Source organism: Nomascus leucogenys, chromosome X (genome assembly GCF_006542625.1).
Source record: "Nomascus leucogenys isolate Asia chromosome X, Asia_NLE_v1, whole genome shotgun sequence".
Lineage (NCBI taxonomy): Eukaryota > Metazoa > Chordata > Mammalia > Primates > Hylobatidae > Nomascus > Nomascus leucogenys.
In genome coordinates this window covers 14,094,649-14,114,092 of record NC_044406.1, presented here as the reverse complement: position 1 = coordinate 14,114,092, position 19,444 = coordinate 14,094,649, and positions in this window count along the sequence as shown.

Genomic DNA, 19,444 nt, shown 5'->3' with positions numbered 1-19,444 from the left:
AAGCCGGACCCCTTAACACAGGCCCTGCTAAAGTTTGACACCCCCTCCACCTCCACCTCCCTCCCTATCTTCATCTCTCACAAGTTCTCTCTCTTTTCCATCCAGTCATACATAGATCTCTCACTTTCCAGCTTTTGAACAGGCTGTTTTCTCTACCCTACCTCTCAGCCACTCTTGTACCTTGTTCTTAGGGTCTTTCTCACGTAAACATTTTGATCTCAGGAAGTCTTTGCCAGACATCCGGGATATGGGCTGCTAGAACACCCAGATAATTATACTCATCTCATTGTACTATAATTATTATTTTTAAATATATTTTCTATAGAGGAAGGGGACCACAAAGGCAAGAGTGTTTTAGGGCCCACAAAAGTCCTAATGCAGTCTTGTCTTCATAACATTTTTGTAACCCACTTCACTTTGCCCTTGACCTCCAACCAGTTAGAATTAACTATTGCTTTGTAATTTGATTATGTCTACACATTTTTATTTATAATGATTATAACACTTCATTTTTTATACTTGTTTATATGTTTGTATCTTCACACTAAATATAATACTCTTAGAGGTAGTGTTCAAGTCACTTAGCAGAGTGCCTTCTCTCCATTTCCTTATTTTCTCCCTTCTTTCTTTTTATTATAATTATTATTATACTTTAAGTTTTAGGGTACATATGCACAACGTGCAGGTTTGTTACATATGTATCCATGTGCCATGTTGGTGTGCTGCATTCATTAACTCGTCATTTAGCATTAGGTATATCTCCTAATGCTATCCCTCCCCCCTCCCCCCACCCCACAACAGGCCCCGGTGTGTGATGTTCCCCTTCCTGTGGGAACATGTGTTCTCGTTGTTCAATTCCATGTGTTCTCATTGTTCGATTCCCACCTATGAGTGAGAACATGCGGTGTTTGGTTTTTTATCCTTGTGGTAGTTTGCTGAGAATGATGGTTTCCAGCTTCATCCATGTTCCTACAAAGGACATGAATTCATCATTTTTTATGGCTGCATAGTATTCCATGGTGTATATGTGCCACATTTTCTTAATCCAGTCTATCATTGTTGGACCCTTCTTTCTTTCGTTTATCCTACAACATTGAGCAAAACCAAACACAATCCATGCCCTCGTGAAGCTGAAAGTCTTTGTAGTCAGAGCTCAATAAATGTGTGCTAATAAACAAGCACATGAAGTGGTAGCTGTTGCAAGCTCATAGTTTTATCCCTTCTGGGAGCAAAGCCTGCCCCTCTCTCTGTAAGTGGAAGAGTTTGAATATGTGGGTAGAAGATTTTTTACTTGAACACCATTTTGGCTTGGGAACCATATGCTATTTAATATTAGTAGGCTTCCTTATTTTTAGAAAAGGAATGAGATTTGACCTGTTGGTTGACAAGATGTGACTTATTAAATAATTATTCTCTATCTTACACTCTTTTGAGTGGTATACTTCAGGAGAATAGTTTGACTTTGCATAGAGAAGTCTTTAACTGGTGAAACATCAGCTGAATTCAATCAGTGTGTGCTAGGAAGCATAATCCAAGATATGCATTCTCAACAGGGTGTAAATTGTTCTTGGTGGGGAGAAAAAATTTGAGATACTACAGTGGTTTGTAGTTGTATTAGTCCATTCTCTCACTGCTGTAAAGAAATACCTGAGACTGGGTAATTTATAAAGAAAATAGGCTTAATTGGCTCACAGCTGTGCAGGCTGTAAAGGAAGCATAGCCACTTCTGCTTCTGGGGAGGCCTCAGAAAGCTTCCAATCATGGTGGAAGGCAAAGGGGAGCCAGGTGATTCACATGGCAGGAGCAGGAGAAAGAGAAACCAAGGGGGGAGGTGTTGCACACTTTTAAACAACCAGATCTCATGATAACTCACTCTCATGAGAACAGGACCAAGAGGATGGTGCTAAATGATTCATGAGAGATCCACCCCGATGTTCCAACCACCTCCCACCAGTCTCCACCTCCAACATTGGAGACTACAATTCAATATGAGATTTGATGAGGACACAGGTCCACATGATATCAGTAGTCCTCCAAATGATCACAGTATGTAAGCAGATAAACAGCATATCTAAGATATTAAAATTTCATGGGATAACTATTAAGAAAAAGGTCTAAAAGGCCACAATAACAAAAAGAAGATTGAGAAACACTGATTCTAGATGTTTCTTATTTTGAAGGCATGAGACAAACCCATTTTGATGACGAGACCATTTTCTTCACTATTTATTCTGGTGCGGAGGGAATTTATTCCACTGGGGGAAGGTCTGTTCCACTAAATATCCTTATTGGAAAAGTTTTCTATGCTAGCAAAGATGTTCTGTAACCTTGACAATCAATGTAACAGCAAATAGAGCTTATATCTCCTGCCTACTGCCTTTGACAAACACTCTGGGTAATTAGAGAGCAGTCAATCATCAACCACACCTCTCACTTTTAATTTAATGATCCAGTAATGTGCCATGAGGGAACACATTGTGAAGTGATATGTACTGGAAACAAAATGTTGTAAAGGAAGTGGAAATATAGCTGTCATTCCAGTTTCCAAGTTCCTGGCAAAAACTACTTGATGAAACTGGAAGGACAGAAATGTCTGAAAATCAATTCACTACAGAAAGAAAATGCACTGGGATGGTGATGTCTGGATTTGCTTTACAGAAGAAATGTAAATGCAGATAACTTTTTTTTTGGTGTAGTTTCATCATCTATGTTTTTCACAGGAACTAACCATTAGAAAATATAAAAGAATTAAGCAAGTTATTGCATATAGAATGATAATGATCAGACTCCAGTTACGAGTATCACTACACAGATTATGCACATTTTTCATCATTCCTGGATGAGAAATAGGGAATAGGAGAGGACACAGATTAAAAACCAAAAAGCAAAAAGAAACCCAGAGCCCAAATTCTCAGTCCTTATTTCAATTCATGGGGCCCCTTAGCATAATATTTTGTTTCCCATTTTACATCTTATTTTCCTGTATAAAATATTCTCAAGGTTAGTTACATAACCAAATGCACATTTTCTTCCCTTCCTTCTTCCCTTCCTTAAAAATGTGTTGAATGTCCCACCACTTTATTGAAGACACCATGCTAGATTCAGATAATATAGACAAAGAATGTCCTATAAGGGACCCATTCATTAATTATGATAAAATTAATTACTTTTATCATAAGTAAGTATTATCATTACTAAGAATATCATTATTTAAAAAAATTTTGGCTTGAATGAATGATTTTTAGGTGTTATTTATTGAGTTATTCTGCTCTTTATTTTCATAACATTGTTCTAAAAGGGCTTTTATCTTATTCTGGGCACAGAATAAGAGCCAATTTATAATACACGACATTCATCTTTAAAAAATTATTATAACACAGTAGGGGCAGTAGGGGGATGCAAGTAGTTTGTGCAAGTCTTTATAGTGGTACAGGCCAGTAGGGGAGAGTTTGGCCAATAAAAAAATGACAATTGTGTCTCTAGATGTAATTTTTCCGTAATTACCCCTTGCTGTCACTTACATTTTTTGAAAACTGGTGAATACATAAAGTAAATATGCATGTGAGGTGTTGGATGAAAGAAGACATTTAATCAGATCCAGAGAAGGTACATTTTTCAACTGTCTGATGTCTTGGGACCCAATCTGGCAGTAGGATCCCAGAACAACAGAGCTAGGGCATACCCAAGGCCTTTGGAAAGGGTGGAACAAGAACTCTTGGGCACGGCATAGAGCAGAGGTGAGCGCTAGCCACCACAGGCAAGCAAGCCTGGAAGGTGCCATTGTCCAGTGCCTTGCTACAGTGAACAGGCGGCCCTTATTTGCAAAATTTAGCAAAAGTTTAATTAAGATTCATGTCTTAATGGTTCTTGGAGTCCCCTGGACTCCATATGTCATCCTAAGCCATTGGCTCATAGCCTGCCACATTTAATGATTTATGAAGTATTTGGCAATATTCAGTTTGTATCAAGGTTGCATTTGAAAACTTGTGAGGTAGAACTATATAAAATTACTGCTATATAATCATTTTGACCCACAAAATGGCAATTTGAGGCACAAAATGCCTCAAGCTATTAGTTTGCTGGTCAATCCTTTGGAATTTAGGAAAGATATTTCCCTATATAAATAGGTTTATGCTGATACAGCCATCAGGCCAATCACAGTAACATATTATCTCACTATCTGAAATATTGCACATCTATTCATAAAACATTAGAATACAAACTGTTATAATGCCAGCAGTGTAATGAAAACAAGCAAAAGAGAACACAATTTAATAAGAATCAGCTTTTATTGTATTTTGTCAGTGCTTAAGGAAAAGCAGCGTTTTTAATTTTTAATTTTTTTCATTCTCTTCTGCCAAAAATCCAGATTTTGATGGGAAAACAAGGAAGTACATGGAACTAGTAAAGGAAACTTACAGGCATTCTGAAGACTTTTAAAGGACATTGACCCTGGTTAATTAAAAAATAGATTGGCTTCACCACCATCCACTTGCTCCTCAACTCTTTGCATTCCGACTTCCATTTCCACACCTTGAGAAAACTGTTTCCTCAAAGGGCACTGTGAATTTCTGGTTGTCAAGGTCACAGCTTTTTGGTCCTCACTCTCCTAAGTCTGTTTGAAGCATTTTACAGTGTAGGGCACCCTGTCACCCTCTTTGACAGAATCTGCGTTCTTGGCTTCTGGGATATGGCCTCATCCTTTTACTTCTTCTGTCTCTCTCCCGGACCATTTCTAAAGAAGCTAGGGAAAAAGTTGAAAGAGAAAGAAAGAAACGGGTGAAAAATTATGAGTAATATTGTGTAAAGTGTAGTTGAGCTCTCAGTAGTGAAAGAAAGAACCGAATTGCATTTTGTGCATAATGAAGACAATGGAAAAAATACTTGGGGTTAATGGTTCTGTCTGCTGACCACCAATAGCTTGATTGCTATCCAGAGAAGCTTCGAAGTAAGAGAAAAAAAAGTATGTAGGTAGTTATTCGAATATTAAATGACTGGTTGCTTCACATAGTGAAAAAGAGCATGAGGACCAGAGGAAAACATATCCACAATCCCTTATATGCAACTCTAAAATCCAAAAACCTCTAAAAACTATTTGGTGGCAACACTTGACCTGAGCAGACATAATGCTCTTTATGATCTTCATTTGTTATGTGTAATGGTCTTTATTTATTGTACTAAATGATACCATCATATTACTGAATGCGGAAATATTCAAGTGTTTGGTGTTAGGATGCTATCCCAGATCCCACTGGGAGTAGACGAATATACAGCATATGTACAGCACTACCTTGCACTGCCTGAATTCTAATACTAACACTACCATTTACTAACTGGCCCCTGGTGAGCAAGGTTTCATAAAAGTGGAGAGGAGGCAATCTAGTGAAAGAACTAGTTCCCATTTCATATCAATAGACTATCTTTAGAAAGGAACTAATAGTTGTTCTATATGCCCAAAGAGTTATTGTGAGAGTAGGATGAAATAATATTAAACCATAAAATTAGTAAAGAAAATGTGATCTGTAAGTGAAAATTTTCTTTATTAAAATTGATATTGAAATTATTCAACCTGAGGCCATAAAGAATAAGGAAAGGGTTTACATAAGGGAAATACTTTGCTATATGAATATATAATTGTTCCTATGATGACTAAATATTTAGAAGTAGGATAACCTATCCATCTGGAAAAATGCAACCACACATCGATCTGCTCTGCTAGGGAGTGTAATGTATCTATTTGAATTTTCAACACAAAGAAATTAAACAAGACACTGCAAAACTCTACTAGTATAGTTGCAAAAAACAAACTGCAGAGAGAGAGAAAGAGAGCACGTGCGAGAGAGATTGAAAAGCTAATTATACCAGTATTAACTTCCATCCAATCAGGTAATGACGCATGTTTTAAAATGATTGCTTTTTTTTCTGACCATGACTGTCGTTGCACCAGTTGACATTTATTGAATCAACTGGCTTCCCAATCAATTCAGTTAAAAAACAGTTTATCTGATGGATGGACAAGCTATTTTGTTAAATTAACTAGTCAATATGGTAAAACTTTGTGGATTGGTCAAATTCTAATGCTACTTAGACTGTCTTATACTGAGGATTGGTGCCTCTGACTTAATCTGCCAGGTATGTGGGGGATGACTCACCTGTTCTATTTCTTCATTGCTTGGGGCTCCTGCAAGCAGGAACTCAAAGGTCCTTGAGAGGACAGAGCCATAAGCCAGCAGGGGAACAATTTATTGCTATGATAAGCCTTTTGGCTTTCATTTGGGACAATTCCAGGTGATATAATGTGCTCTTTTTAGAGCTAAAGAAAATTTAAACCAATGAATGTAAGAACTAACATCTGCTTGCTCAAAAGTGACAGAGGTTTCCCAATGTTAATGTCTCTGCCATCATTGCAATAGCGATCGAGGCCCTTATTAAATTCCCATCACATATTATATTTATTTACTAGATTATCATCTGCACAGCTATAAAGGGGGAATACCAAGGTTCATTTTAGTAGTGCAATGATTGCAGAAAGCCTCAGGTTACAGTTTTGAATGCGTTGCTTTGACACAGCACATTTCAATAGATACAGCAAACAAAACACAATTTACAAAACTTCCCCAAGGATTATGCTAGAGTCCTTTTGTGGGGAGAGAGGTGGGAAGTTGAGGGTATTGTGAGGGGTTAGAAATCAACGTACCTGGCAGTTTTTTTCATAGTTTCATAGTTCTTTTTATCTTTGTGCTAAGAATTAAAATAGATACCTGATATATCTACGTATTCCCTTCTACCACCTTCCTGCGAGATCTATGTGTCTTTCCAGATGGATAGGTTATCTAACTTCCAAGGTTTAGTCATTGAGGATATGAATATTTATATATATATATAAAGTAAAATATGTTTCCTAAATAAATCTTTTTTTTCCTTTAGTTTGTGGACTCGAGTAGTTTCAATATTACTTTGTATAAATAACATAAAATTGTGTTCACAGGTCTCATTTTATTCATTAATTCTTACTGTTTTTCATTATTTCATTTAACTCTAACTACAATTAGTAATACTTGCTTTATCCCTTTGGATGGATATCGTATCTTTTTGGATCTCCATCCAAAGGGATAAGGCAAGTATTACTAATTGCATTCAACAAAAGAAGAAACAGAGGCTAAGCGAATTTAAATATGTTGCCTGAAATCATACAGCATTTAAAAATGTTCATAGGTTGTGTTATAGGATTCATAGTGATTGATTGTTTTTGTTTCTATTTTAAATTATTATTGTTCTATTTTTACCTTATGCCCATTTAAAAAATACTTTGTCATTGACATGATTTGGATGCTTGTCGCTTCCAAATATCATGTTGAAATATGATCCTCAATGTTGGAAGTGGGGCTTAGTAGGAGGTGTTTGGGTCATGGGGTCAGATCCCTCATGAACGGCTTGGTGCCTTCCCGCACGGTAATGAATTCACGCAAGACCTGGTTATTAAAAAGAGCCTGGCACCTCTCCTCCTCCTCTTTCTTGCTCCCTCTCTTGCCATGTGACACGCCTGCTCACCCTTCCCCTTCCACCATTTGGGTCGGGATCCCAAAAGCTTTTACTTCCTGAGAGCCTGGCCAGAAGCAGATGCTGTTGCCATGCTTGCACAGTCTGCAAAACCATGAGCCAACAAAACCTCTTTTCTTTATAAATTACCCCGTCTCAGGTATTCCTTTATAGAGATATAAAATGGACTAAGGCAGTCATCAACTCCTCTTCCTGGAATAACTTGAAGATATCATCTTCACCATACCAGGTGTATACTCAATGGAGAATAAGAACTGGGATTGGAATGTCTGCAAACTCATGACTGAATAATGTGCAGTGGGGTCGCCAGAGTGAATATTGATCCAAACCAAACACAGAACCATGGGCAGTGGCATAGAGAGAAACCAGAATCTTAGACAATTTGGGTGTATTTCACAACTGGACATTTTAAAATGCGGATTATAGTTGTGCTTTAGCATTTACATAGCACTCTGGTCAATTGTTTGTTGGCTATTCCTGTGCTATACCTTGATTGAAGCCATTTGTTGTTTATCATTTTTTCTTTTCTTTTCTTTTCTTCTTTTCTTTCATTTTTTTTTTTTTATTTGAGTCAGAGTTTCGCTCTGGTTGCCCAGGCTAGAGTGCAATGGCGCAATCTCAGCTCACTGTAACCTCCGCTTCTCGGGTTCAAGTGATTCTCCTGCCTCAGCCTCCTGAGTAGCTGGGATTACAGGCACATGCCACTATGCCTGGCTAATTTTTGTATTTTTAGTAGAGATGGGGTTTCACCATGTTGGCCAGGCTGGTCTTGAACTCCTGACCTCAGGTGATCCACCCACCTTGGCCTCCCAAAGTGCTGGGATTACAGGCGTGAGCCACTGTGCCCGGCTGTTTATGCTTTTCTTGTGAGTAATGCAGGGTGTATTTCAGAGGCTCTGGCAAGACTATGTCCAGAACTACAACACTCCTCATCCTCTCGGTATTGAGCCAGGTTTAAGTAGAGAAAGAAAGCGCTGACATATCACGTTAAAACAGAAAACCAGACCATATTATTTCTTTACTCAAACTTCTCCATATCTCCTCATCTCTCCCAGGGTAGAAGCCAAAGTCTTTAAATAGTAACCAGGCCCCACACAATCTTTTCTCAACCCTTGTGAACCCCCTACTATTTTTCATTATAAAAGTTGTCATACATAAAGAGAAGTTGGATGAATAGTACAATGAACACCCATATATCTACCAATTTGATCTAACGATTCAAAACTAACATTATAAAGGGCTTGGAGAGATGGAGTCCTGGGAGGGTTGGAAATGAAAAGAGAGAGGACCTACCAGGTCAGACTGTTAGAGATGGAATGCAAGGTGGGCTAGACTGCCTATTGAACTGAGTTCCTCACAAAGTGGGAGTGGGCATGGTGGAGGGGCGGGGGAAGAGGCCACACTGGGCTGTGGTCAGGGATTATTCCCAGAGAAGCAGTTGAGTGGAGCCCTGGCAGCCCATGTCCTTGCCCTTGGTCAGGGCCACACTCAAACCCTCCCCAGCAGAGCATCTATTCTATAAACCCTCCAGAGACGCAGATTACACAACATCCTTCAATAGTCTGCGTCAATGTTTCAAACTGTGAAGTGATTCTCCCTGAAGACTAAACATGAGGTTTCACTGTGTTCTTTCAGTACATTTCCTCCTGTTCTTTTCTTGCAAGAAACAGCTATCTGGGCAATATCTCCTATGTATTGACGTCAACAAATTTCAAGGCAAAAGTACTCTGTCATTTTCATCTGTTTTTTAAAATGATAATTATTTTCTTCTTTAATAACCTTACTAGTTCTTCTGAACCTTTACCACATCCCATAGAAAAAGGCAGGGGTTGCAATTGAAAACACACTGACAGATTAGACCCCAGTTCTCTTGCTGGATGACGCAGAGCTAGTTACTAACCTTGATGAGGATTTGAAAAATAACAACTTCCTCTAAGGTGGTTGTGAACACTCAGTGAGGTAAGGTACATTTGTGCCCTGAACGTAGTAAATACTTGAAGTTTTAGTTATCCCCACCGTGTTGTTCTAGTCAGGGCTAATTACCTGGACTGACATTTTATGTTTTATTTCGTTATTTCTGATTTCTTTCTTTTTTTTTTTTTTTGAGATGGAGCCTCACTCTGTCACCCAGGCTGGAGTGCAGTGGTGCAGTCTCAGCTCACTGCAACCTCCGCCTCCCAGGTTCAAGCGATTCTCGTGCCTCAGCCTCCCAAGTAGCTGGGATTACAGGCGTGTGCCACCAAGCCTGGCTAATTTTTGTATTTTTAGTAGAAACAGGGTTTCACCATATTGGCCAGGCTGGTTTCGAACTCTTGACCTCAAGTGATCTGCCCGCCTCAGCCTCCCAAAGTTCTGGGATTACAGGTGTGAGCCACCGTGCCTGGCCTATTTCTGATTTCTACTTGTTATGGAGACCACAGCTTATACATACATATACGTGTCCAAAAGGATTAGCTATTTGGTGCTTGAATGCCTTGGGAGCTTTGCTACTAGGAATAGGTGATTTACTATTCTCCTTGGCCCTGACTGAGATGTGGGGAGGTGGAATCATGCACACGTTAGTTGCTGAGACCACTATGTTTGTAGCACTATGTAGATCAGAGCTCCTCAATCTTGGTACTTGACATTTGGGGCCAAATAATTCTTGGTTGTGGGAGGCTGTTGTGCATACTGTATAATGTTAAGTAGTATCCCTGTTCTCTACCAACTAGATGGATGCAGTAGTACTCTCCCCTCAGTGTGATAACCAAACATGTCTCCTGGGAGACAAAATCACCCTGGTTGAGAACCCCTGTTCTATATCTCTGATACAGTGCTTTGAAGAGCACAGATTACTGCCATACCAACTGAGGTTGTCATCTGTGAGTCTGTGATCTCTAATTATTCTCTATCCTGAATATTCTGACCTTACTGAGAAAAACATGGCCTATTACCAAGATAGCATAGAGCACTAGTTGTCTCCTTTCAGTGAAAATCAAGAAGAAAAAATGCAGTATAAGAAATGCAAGGACAAACTATGTAATTCATGCAAGTTTGATGTCATCAATGGAACCAAAGATTTTTATGCTTCCTTATGCTTTAACTGTCCCTCTCTTTCATGCCTCTGATAAGAATTCTCTCAAAAAGCCCTTTCTGACTACAAAGATTCGGGCCTGAGGACAGATTGCTAAAGTTCAAATCCCAGTTCCATTGATTTCCAGCTGTGTGACCTTGATTCTGTGCCACGGTTTCCTCATCTAAAAAATGGGAATGATGCTATTACTCACCTCTTAGGGTTTTGTGAGGATTTAGTAAGGGAGAGCATGTAAAGCAGTTAAACTCTGTTTGGCACATAATAATCACTCAACAAAGTTTGGATATTATTATTGGTAGAAGTAGTAGTAGTCTCTATAATTCAGAGTCTCATCTCTGTCACAAAGCCTGCCGGACTCTTGGAGCCCACTTTGACCTCTTATATCTCTGAAATCATAAAAGGTCTTATAATTTTATAGATCAAAACTTATTCACATTATCTTTTATCTGGGCCATCTGAATAAAATTTCCCAATAGCACAAGGATGTATTAGCCATAAATTACATGTTCTACATGATTTGCATTTTCTCATCCACCTCATAAATTGGGTAAGTAGTTGTTAACACCATTTAGGGGGGTCTATATACCTGTACAAAATTGGATAGTGGTTTGGGGAACTCTCTCCTCTCTTATCAGAATTTCCTCCTCCTCTTGTCCTCTCTTAGTCTAGTTATTTCATATGTAGTCAGTAGGTAGAGACATCAGCATGATATTGGTACTAACATGGAAGCTCCCCTGAAGACTGAGGCAAAATTCATAAAGATGATCTAAGAAGGTCAAAAAAGCTTTGGACAATACCAACTACCAAATCCAGTGAAAAGGCTAAGCAGAGAAAGACACTCACTATGAGAGTTCCTCCAGGTATGTTCTCAAATTTCCAATTTTTATAATTGCTTCATGACTTCATCCTTGTAGAGGTTGCTCAGTCCTTGTCTGCCCTTCAACCAATGTTGAAAAACACTGGTAATCACCGAGATCTAAAAATAACATCTTGTAGCATGATGGCAATATCCAAATTTCAAGGCAACAGGGCCCCAATTCCTTTCTGCATTGAATCCAAATTAATATTATTAAGACCTACCACATTTTGACTGTCCCCAGAAAAGATGCAAGGCTTCCCTAGAATTTGCACTGTGTAATTTCTAGGCACTGAACATATTTTGCAGCCAAAGAACACTCCTGATGGGATTGAAGACAGGTTGGTAAATCTTAGGAAGGTCTTTGGTGGCAAAGAATGAAGTAGGAGTAAAGCTCTTATACAACTTAGCTTCTAGTTTTTATATATTCATTGTGACATTATCAATGTGACATTACATCTATGACATCATCAAAACCAAGGGATTTTTATTTAAAATATGATACACTATAAGACCTCAGAAAAGTTCTTACAATTTCAAGGGCATGTATTCATGTGGCATAAAATTGAAGCCCTTACCCTTTGACTTTTGACTTTCAGATTGGTCCTCTTTGAAGTTCAGATATTAAGCACCTGAAAATTTACAAAGTAACTTACCCATTCCATATGTCTGTAATTTTTGGAAATGAGATGGTTCTATGACCTCTCATATCTTCCCCCACATCTCCCTCACTAACCACTTGCTTAGGTTCTATATACAGAGAAAACAAAGGGGTCCTTCAATCAAATAAACAATAGCATCCTTGGGCAGGGGACCAGTCTTATAGAATAATCTAGAGCAAAACTTCAAAGCCCCAATTAAGATCCCTTCTCTTACTATAGACCAGACCAGCAAGCTTCCCTCTGAGCCTCACCGGAGTCCTTCTACCTTTCCAGAGCTCTGATGTCTCCAAAGTAGTTCCCAGCCTTGAAGCTTACAATTTCTCATGCACCACTGGTGTTAATAAGTTCTTATCTGGGACATTGTGTGTCATAGAGGGGCACAAATGGAAAGAGAATTTTATACCTTGTAGAATAATTATCATATATTCTGCCATGCCATTCTGTCTTTGCAATCATTATTTTTTTCTCTCTCAGGACTTTAGGCATATTATTTTTGTGATGTACTAATATGACGACTTGTTAACAAGAGTGGCATGTCTGAGAACTCCAAGTCATAATCATCTTATCCTAATTCTCTTGATACATTGTTTGGGAAAAAAATGCATCCAACATGGCTGCCAAAACAGCTTCTCGGTTTAGCCAGTATTCTGGCCTCTTTGCATGTGTCTGTGACTACTTGGCTATCTCATCTTTGCTGAAGTTAATGGCTGGTTATTAGGACCACACTTAATAAATAGCAGCTCTTCAAGGAATGACATGGACTCTTGATAGCATTCTAACCTCTTGAATTCAGAGCCCTCCAGATTGTGGAATAAATTAGCAATGCTGGAATTACCAGCCCTATGTTTTGCTGTTGGAAGAATCAATATCGTGAAAATGGCCATACTGCCCAAGGTAATTTATAGATTCAATGCCATCCCCATCAAGCTACCAGTGGCTTTCTTCACAGAATTGGAAAAAACTACTTTAAAGTTCATATGGAACCAAAAAAGAGCCCGCATCACCAAGTCAATCCTAAGCCAAAAGAACGAAGCTGGAGGCATCACACTACCTGACTTCAAACTATACTACAAGGCTACAGTAACCAAAACAGCATGGTACTGGGACCACAACAAAGACATAGATCAATGGATCAGAACAGAGCCCTCAGAAATAATGCTGCATATCTACAACTATCTGATCTTTGACAAACCTGACAAAAACAAGCAATGGGAAAAGGATTCCCTATTTAATAAATGGTGCTGGGAAAACTGGCTAGCCATATGTAGAAAGCTGAAACTGGATCCCTTCCTTACACCTTATACAAAAATTAATTCAAGATGGATTAAAGACTTATATGTTAGACCTAAAACCATAAAAACCCTAGAAGAAAACCTAGGCAATACCATCCAGGACATAGGCATGGGCAAGGACTTCATGTCTAAAACACCAAAAGCAATGGCAACAAAAGCCAAAATTGACAAATGGGATCTATTTAAACTAAAGAGCTTCTGCGCAGCAAAAGAAACTACCATCAGAGCAAACAGGCAACCTACAAAATGGGAGAAAATTTTCGCAACCTACTCATCTGACAAAGGGCTAATATCCAGAATCTACAATGAACTCAAACAAATTTACAAGAAAAAAACAAACAACCCCATCAAAAAGTGGGCAAAGGACATGAACAGACACTTCTCAAGAAATTTATGCAGCCAAAAAACACATGAAGAAATGCTCATCATCACTGGCCATCAGAGAAATGCAAATCAAAACCACAATGAGATACCGTCTCACACCAGTTAGAATGGCCATCATTAAAAAGTCAGGAAACAACAGGTGCTGGAGAGGATGTGGAGAAATAGGAACACTTTTACACTGTTGGTGGGACTGTAAACTAGTTCAACCATTGTGGAAGTCAGTGTGGCGATTCCTCAGGGATCTAGAACTAGAAATACCATTTGACCCAGCCATCCCATTACTGGGTATATACCCAAAGGACTATAAATCATGCTGCTATAAAGACACATGCACACGTATGTTTATTGCGGCACTATTCACAATAGCAAAGACTTGGAACCAACCCAAATGTCCAACAACGATAGACTGGATTAAGAAAATGTGGCACATATACACCATGGAATACTATGCAGCCATAAAAAATGATGAGTTCATGTCCTTTGTAGGGACATGGATGAAACTGGAAACCGTCATTCTCAGTAAACTATCGCAAGGACAAAAAACCAAACACCACATGTTCTAACTCATAGGTGGGAATTGAACAATGAGAACACATGGACACAGGAAGGGGAACATCACACTCCGGGGACTGTTGTGGGGTGGGGGGAGGGGGGAGGGACAGCATTAGGAGATATACCTAATGCTAAATGACGAGTTAATGGGTGCAGCACACCACATGGCACATGGATACATATGTAACAAACCTGCACATTGTGCACATGTACCCTAAAACTTAAAGTATAATAATAAAAAAAAAATAAAGAGTGTTTACATCTCCTGAATCTTGATCTACAATACTTATTTTTATAGGCCATTTTATATTTATATCCTAGAATACTATTATTTTATGGAATATTCCACTTTGATATCCCAATTAGAACAATATTCCACATCTCACCATCTAGGGATTCTGATAACCACAGCTATGGGAAAATCAGTGCTAGTTTATGGCCACAGATGGGCCAGCATTGGGTAGGAGTGAAGAATTAATGTCATATTAAAATAAAAAGTAGATGAATAAATTTCAGAATACATTTTTATAAAATGAAAATTATTAATGAAACCAAGTGGAGGGATTTCCATTGCTGTTACCTCATTCCTTGACACCCACTTTCAGTCATCAATGAGCTTTGGCATCATGGTAGTTGCAACATAAATATGGTTCTTTTCATACAATGCTTGAGTGTCCTCATTTCCCTTGTTGCCTAAAACATGAATTGTGGGCTGAGATATCTGGCTCAGGGAAAAGACTAACCAGTGTTCAACATTTGGCTTGGCTACTTAGTAAATAATAGTATGACCTTGGGAGAAGAAGCAGCTTGATTGAGGTAAACTTCATTTATGCTCTCACCACCCCCGCTTTTTTTTGAGATGCAGTCTCGCTCTGTCACCCAGGCTGGAGTGCAGTGGCACGATCTTGGCTCACTGCAACCTCCACCTCCCGGGTACAAGCGATTCTTCTGCCTCAGCCTCCTGAGTAGCTGGAATTATGGGCGTGCACCACCATGCCCGGCTAATTTTTGTATGTTTAGTAGAGACAGGGTTTCACCATATTGTCCAGGCTGGTCTCAAACTCCTGACCTCAGGTGTCAAACTCCACCCACCTCAGGCTCCCAAAGTGCTGGGATTACAGGCCTGAGCCACCGCGCCTGGGCCTTTCATTTTCTTCATCTATAAGAAAGTAGTAACAATACCATTTTTACAGGATCATTTGGTGGATTCAGTGACAACACATGTAAGACATTTAGCCCAGTGCCTGACTTACAGTAATCATGCTGTTTTTCTCTCATGTCTTTTACCATAGTAACGTGAATCATAGCTTCCAAATCTCATTTTGTTCTAGAAAATTTTTCCACCTTTTTTTCAGTTGATACTAATCTCTATCCATCACATTCTGTGGATGGGCAAAGAAACAGATGAAATATGCCATATGAAAATGAACTATGCTACACACAGGGTAGACAACTGAGCTTCTTTCCCTCTTCTTCCTCCTTACTACTGAGTTGCTGAACAATGTCTGTATTCAATAAATATTTATTGTGTGTACCTATTATGCACCAGCCACTTTTCTAAGCAGCTGAAGATATAGCAGTGAACAAAATAGAGAAAAGTTCCTGCCCTCTTGGAGCTTATATTTTAGTGGGGAGAGACAGATAATAAAGGAATACGTTAGTAAAACATGTAATTATGAGTACAGTGTAGCAGATGGTGGTATCATGAAAAAAAAAAGGATGGAAGTTGTATAAATAGTGCCACTATATGTGTATGCAGTGGTGATAGGGAGGATAAATTTTAATTAGTTGATTGGGTAGCTTGAGCTCTACTCCTTGACTCATTAAAAAAGGGAATTATAATATTTAAAAAAATTCAAGTCGTCAGATTGACAGGAGGCAAAAACAGTGTTTGGTAAAATTCAGACTTTATATCCTTGACCGGCATTCCTGGGACCAATGCTGGACTTAGTAAAACTGGCTCTATTGAGTTACTGTTCTGCTAGTTCTCTGTGAGGTCTCTTCTTCCAACTTGATAGAAGGGACTCTACGAGTGAATAGGAAGGTTGAGGTTGGAGTCTGTAACTAGCCTTGACCAAGCTGCACTGATGGCTCAGACCAGACAAATCCCTTAGAAGATGAGGAGAGAGGAATACAATGAGGTCTCCAAGATGAGCCTGCTAGACCTCAAGAAGACAACTGCTGTTGAACATTTCCAGTTGGATCAAAAAACATGACTCTTACACACAATCCATAGACTGAGGTGGAGGCCAATAAAATAAAGGGGTATTCTAAGATATTTAGAGTCAATTAGGAAGCATTGACCAAAGTATAAAATTCTTCGGTCACCCTCAGACTCTAGCTGAGATGCCAGAGCTGGTTCCACAATAAGTCTTCTATGCCTTAAATTCCCACCAATGTTGCAGCCTTGACCTGGATTGGGTCTAAGCCCTTGACTTTGACTATCTGTCATGTCAGCTGACTTTCCTGAACTGGAACCTTGCCTCAACTTAACCACCCTATTCTTCTGAGATGTTTCTACTTTGCCATAAACCAGTGAGGACTACAATGCTCTGGCCAAGATCCTGAAACTCCCGATTCTCCTTCCTGTTCATTCCACAGATGGCTTTTTTTTTTTTTTTTTTACTCCTGGGATACATGTGCAGAACGTGCAGTTTGTTACATAGGTGTACATGTTCCATGGTGGTTTGCTACACCTATCAACCCATTATCTAGGTTTTAAGGCCCGCATGCATTAGGTATTTGTCCTAATGCTCTCCCTCCCCTTACCCCCCACCTCCCAACAGGCCCCAGTGTGTGATGCTCCCCTCCCTGTGTCCATGTGTTCTCATTGTTCAGCTCCCACTTATGAGTGAGAACATGCGGTGTTTGTTTTTTTTGTTCCTGTGTTAGTTTTCTGAGAATGATGGCTTCCAGCTTCATCCATGTCCCTGCAAAGGACATGAACTCATTCTTTTTTATGGCTGCATAGTATTCCATAGTATTTATGTGCCACATTTTCTTTATCTATTCCATCATTGATGGGAATTTGGGTAGGTTCCAAGTCTTTGCTATTGTGAATAGTGCTGCAATAAACATACGTGTGCATGTGTTTTTATAGTAGAATGATTTATAATCCTCTGGGTATATACCCAGTAATGGGATTGCTGGGTCAAATGGTATTTCTGGTTCTAGATCCTTGAGGAATTGCCACACTGTCTTCCACAATGGTTGAACTAATTTACACTCCCACCAGCTTGTAAAAGCATTCCTATTTCTCCACAGCCTAGCCAGCATCTATTGTTTCCTGACTTTTTAATAACTACCATTCTAACTGGTGTGAAATGGTATCGTATTGTGGTTTTGATTTGCATTTCTCTAATGACCAGTGATAATTAGCGTTTTTTCACGTTTGTTGGCCACATAAATGTCTTCTTTCGAGAAGTGTCTGTTCATATCCTTCGCCCACTTTTTGATGGGGTTGTTTGTTTTTTCTTGTAAATTTGTTTATGTTCCTTGTAGATTCTGGATATTAGACCTTTCTCAGATGGATAGATTGCAAAAATTTTCTCCCATTCTGTAGATTGCCTGTTCACTCTGGTGATGGTTTCTTTTGCTGTGCAGAAGCTCTTTAGTTTAATTAGTTCCCATTTGTTGAGCTGGGCGTGGTGGCTCACGCTTGTAATCCCAGCACTTTGGTAGGCTGAGGCAGGTGGATCACCTGAGGTCAGGAGTTTGAGACCAGCCTGGCCAACATAGTGAAAAACCCCGTCTCTACTAAAAACATACAAAAAGTTAGCTGGCCGTGGTGGTGGGCACCTGTAATCCCAGCTACTAGGGAGGCTGAGGTAGAAGAATCGCTTGAACCTGGGAGGTGGAAGTTGCAGTGAGTCGATATCGAGTCATTGGACTCCAGCCTGGGCAACAAGAGTGAAACTCCATCTCAAAAAAAAAAAAATAGATCCCATTTGTCAATTTTGGCTTTTGTTGCAATTGCTTTTGGTGTTTTAGTCATGAAATATTTTGCCATGCCTAAGTCCTGAATTGTATTGCCTAGTTTTTCTTCTGGGGTTTTTATGGTTTTGGGTTTTGCATTTAAGTCTTTAATCCATCTTAAGTTAATTTTTGTATAAAGTGTAAGGAAGGGGTGGGCTTTCTGTTTTCTGCATATGGCTAGTCAGTTTTCCCAGCACCATTTATTAAATAGCGAATCCTTTCCCCATTGCTTGTTTTTGTCAGGTTTGTCAAAGATCAGATGGTTGTAGATGTGTGGTTTTATTTCTGAGGTTTCTGTTCACAGATGGCTGTTTTAAGGAGAGTTGTTTCAAGTAACTTTCCCCTACTATTTATCCTTCCAATTTCCCTCCTGAGGTCTAGACTTTAATAATTTTCAGTACACTGGGATTTTGAAGAGGTAAGATCTTTTCTTTTTAGTTTTAGCTGAGAGACAATATTTGACTAACCATCTCTAGCTGACAATTCTCAAATTTGTATCTCTATTCTTGACCTCCCTGCCAAACTCCACATTTGTATATCCAATTGCCTTCTCAACATCTACACTTGGGTTGCTAATAGATATCATAAACTTAACTAAACTTCCAGTCTTCCCTTTAAGCCTATTTTACCAGCAACCTTTCTCGTCTAAATTGATGTTAATTTCATCCTTCTGGTTGTTCAATCCAAAAACCCTGGAGTGATCTTTGACTCTTTCTTTCATAGCCTACATCCAATTCACCAGCAAATCTTGTTTGCTTTACTTTTTTTTTTTTTTTTTTTTTTTTTGAGATGGAGTCTCGCTCTGTCACCCAGGCTGGAGTGCAGTGGCGCGATCTCGGCTCACTGCAAGCTCCGCCTCCCGGGTTCACGCCATTCTCCTGCCTCAGCCTCTCCAAGTAGCTGGGACTACAGGCGCCCGCCACCACGCCCGGCTAATTTTTTGTATTTTTAGTAGAGACGGGGTTTCACCGTGGTCTCGATTTCCTGACCTCGTGATCCGCCCGCCTCGGCCTCCCAAAGTGCTGGGATTACAAGCATGAGCCACCGCGCCCGGCCTGCTTTACTTTTAAAATGTATTAAAAATCCAATC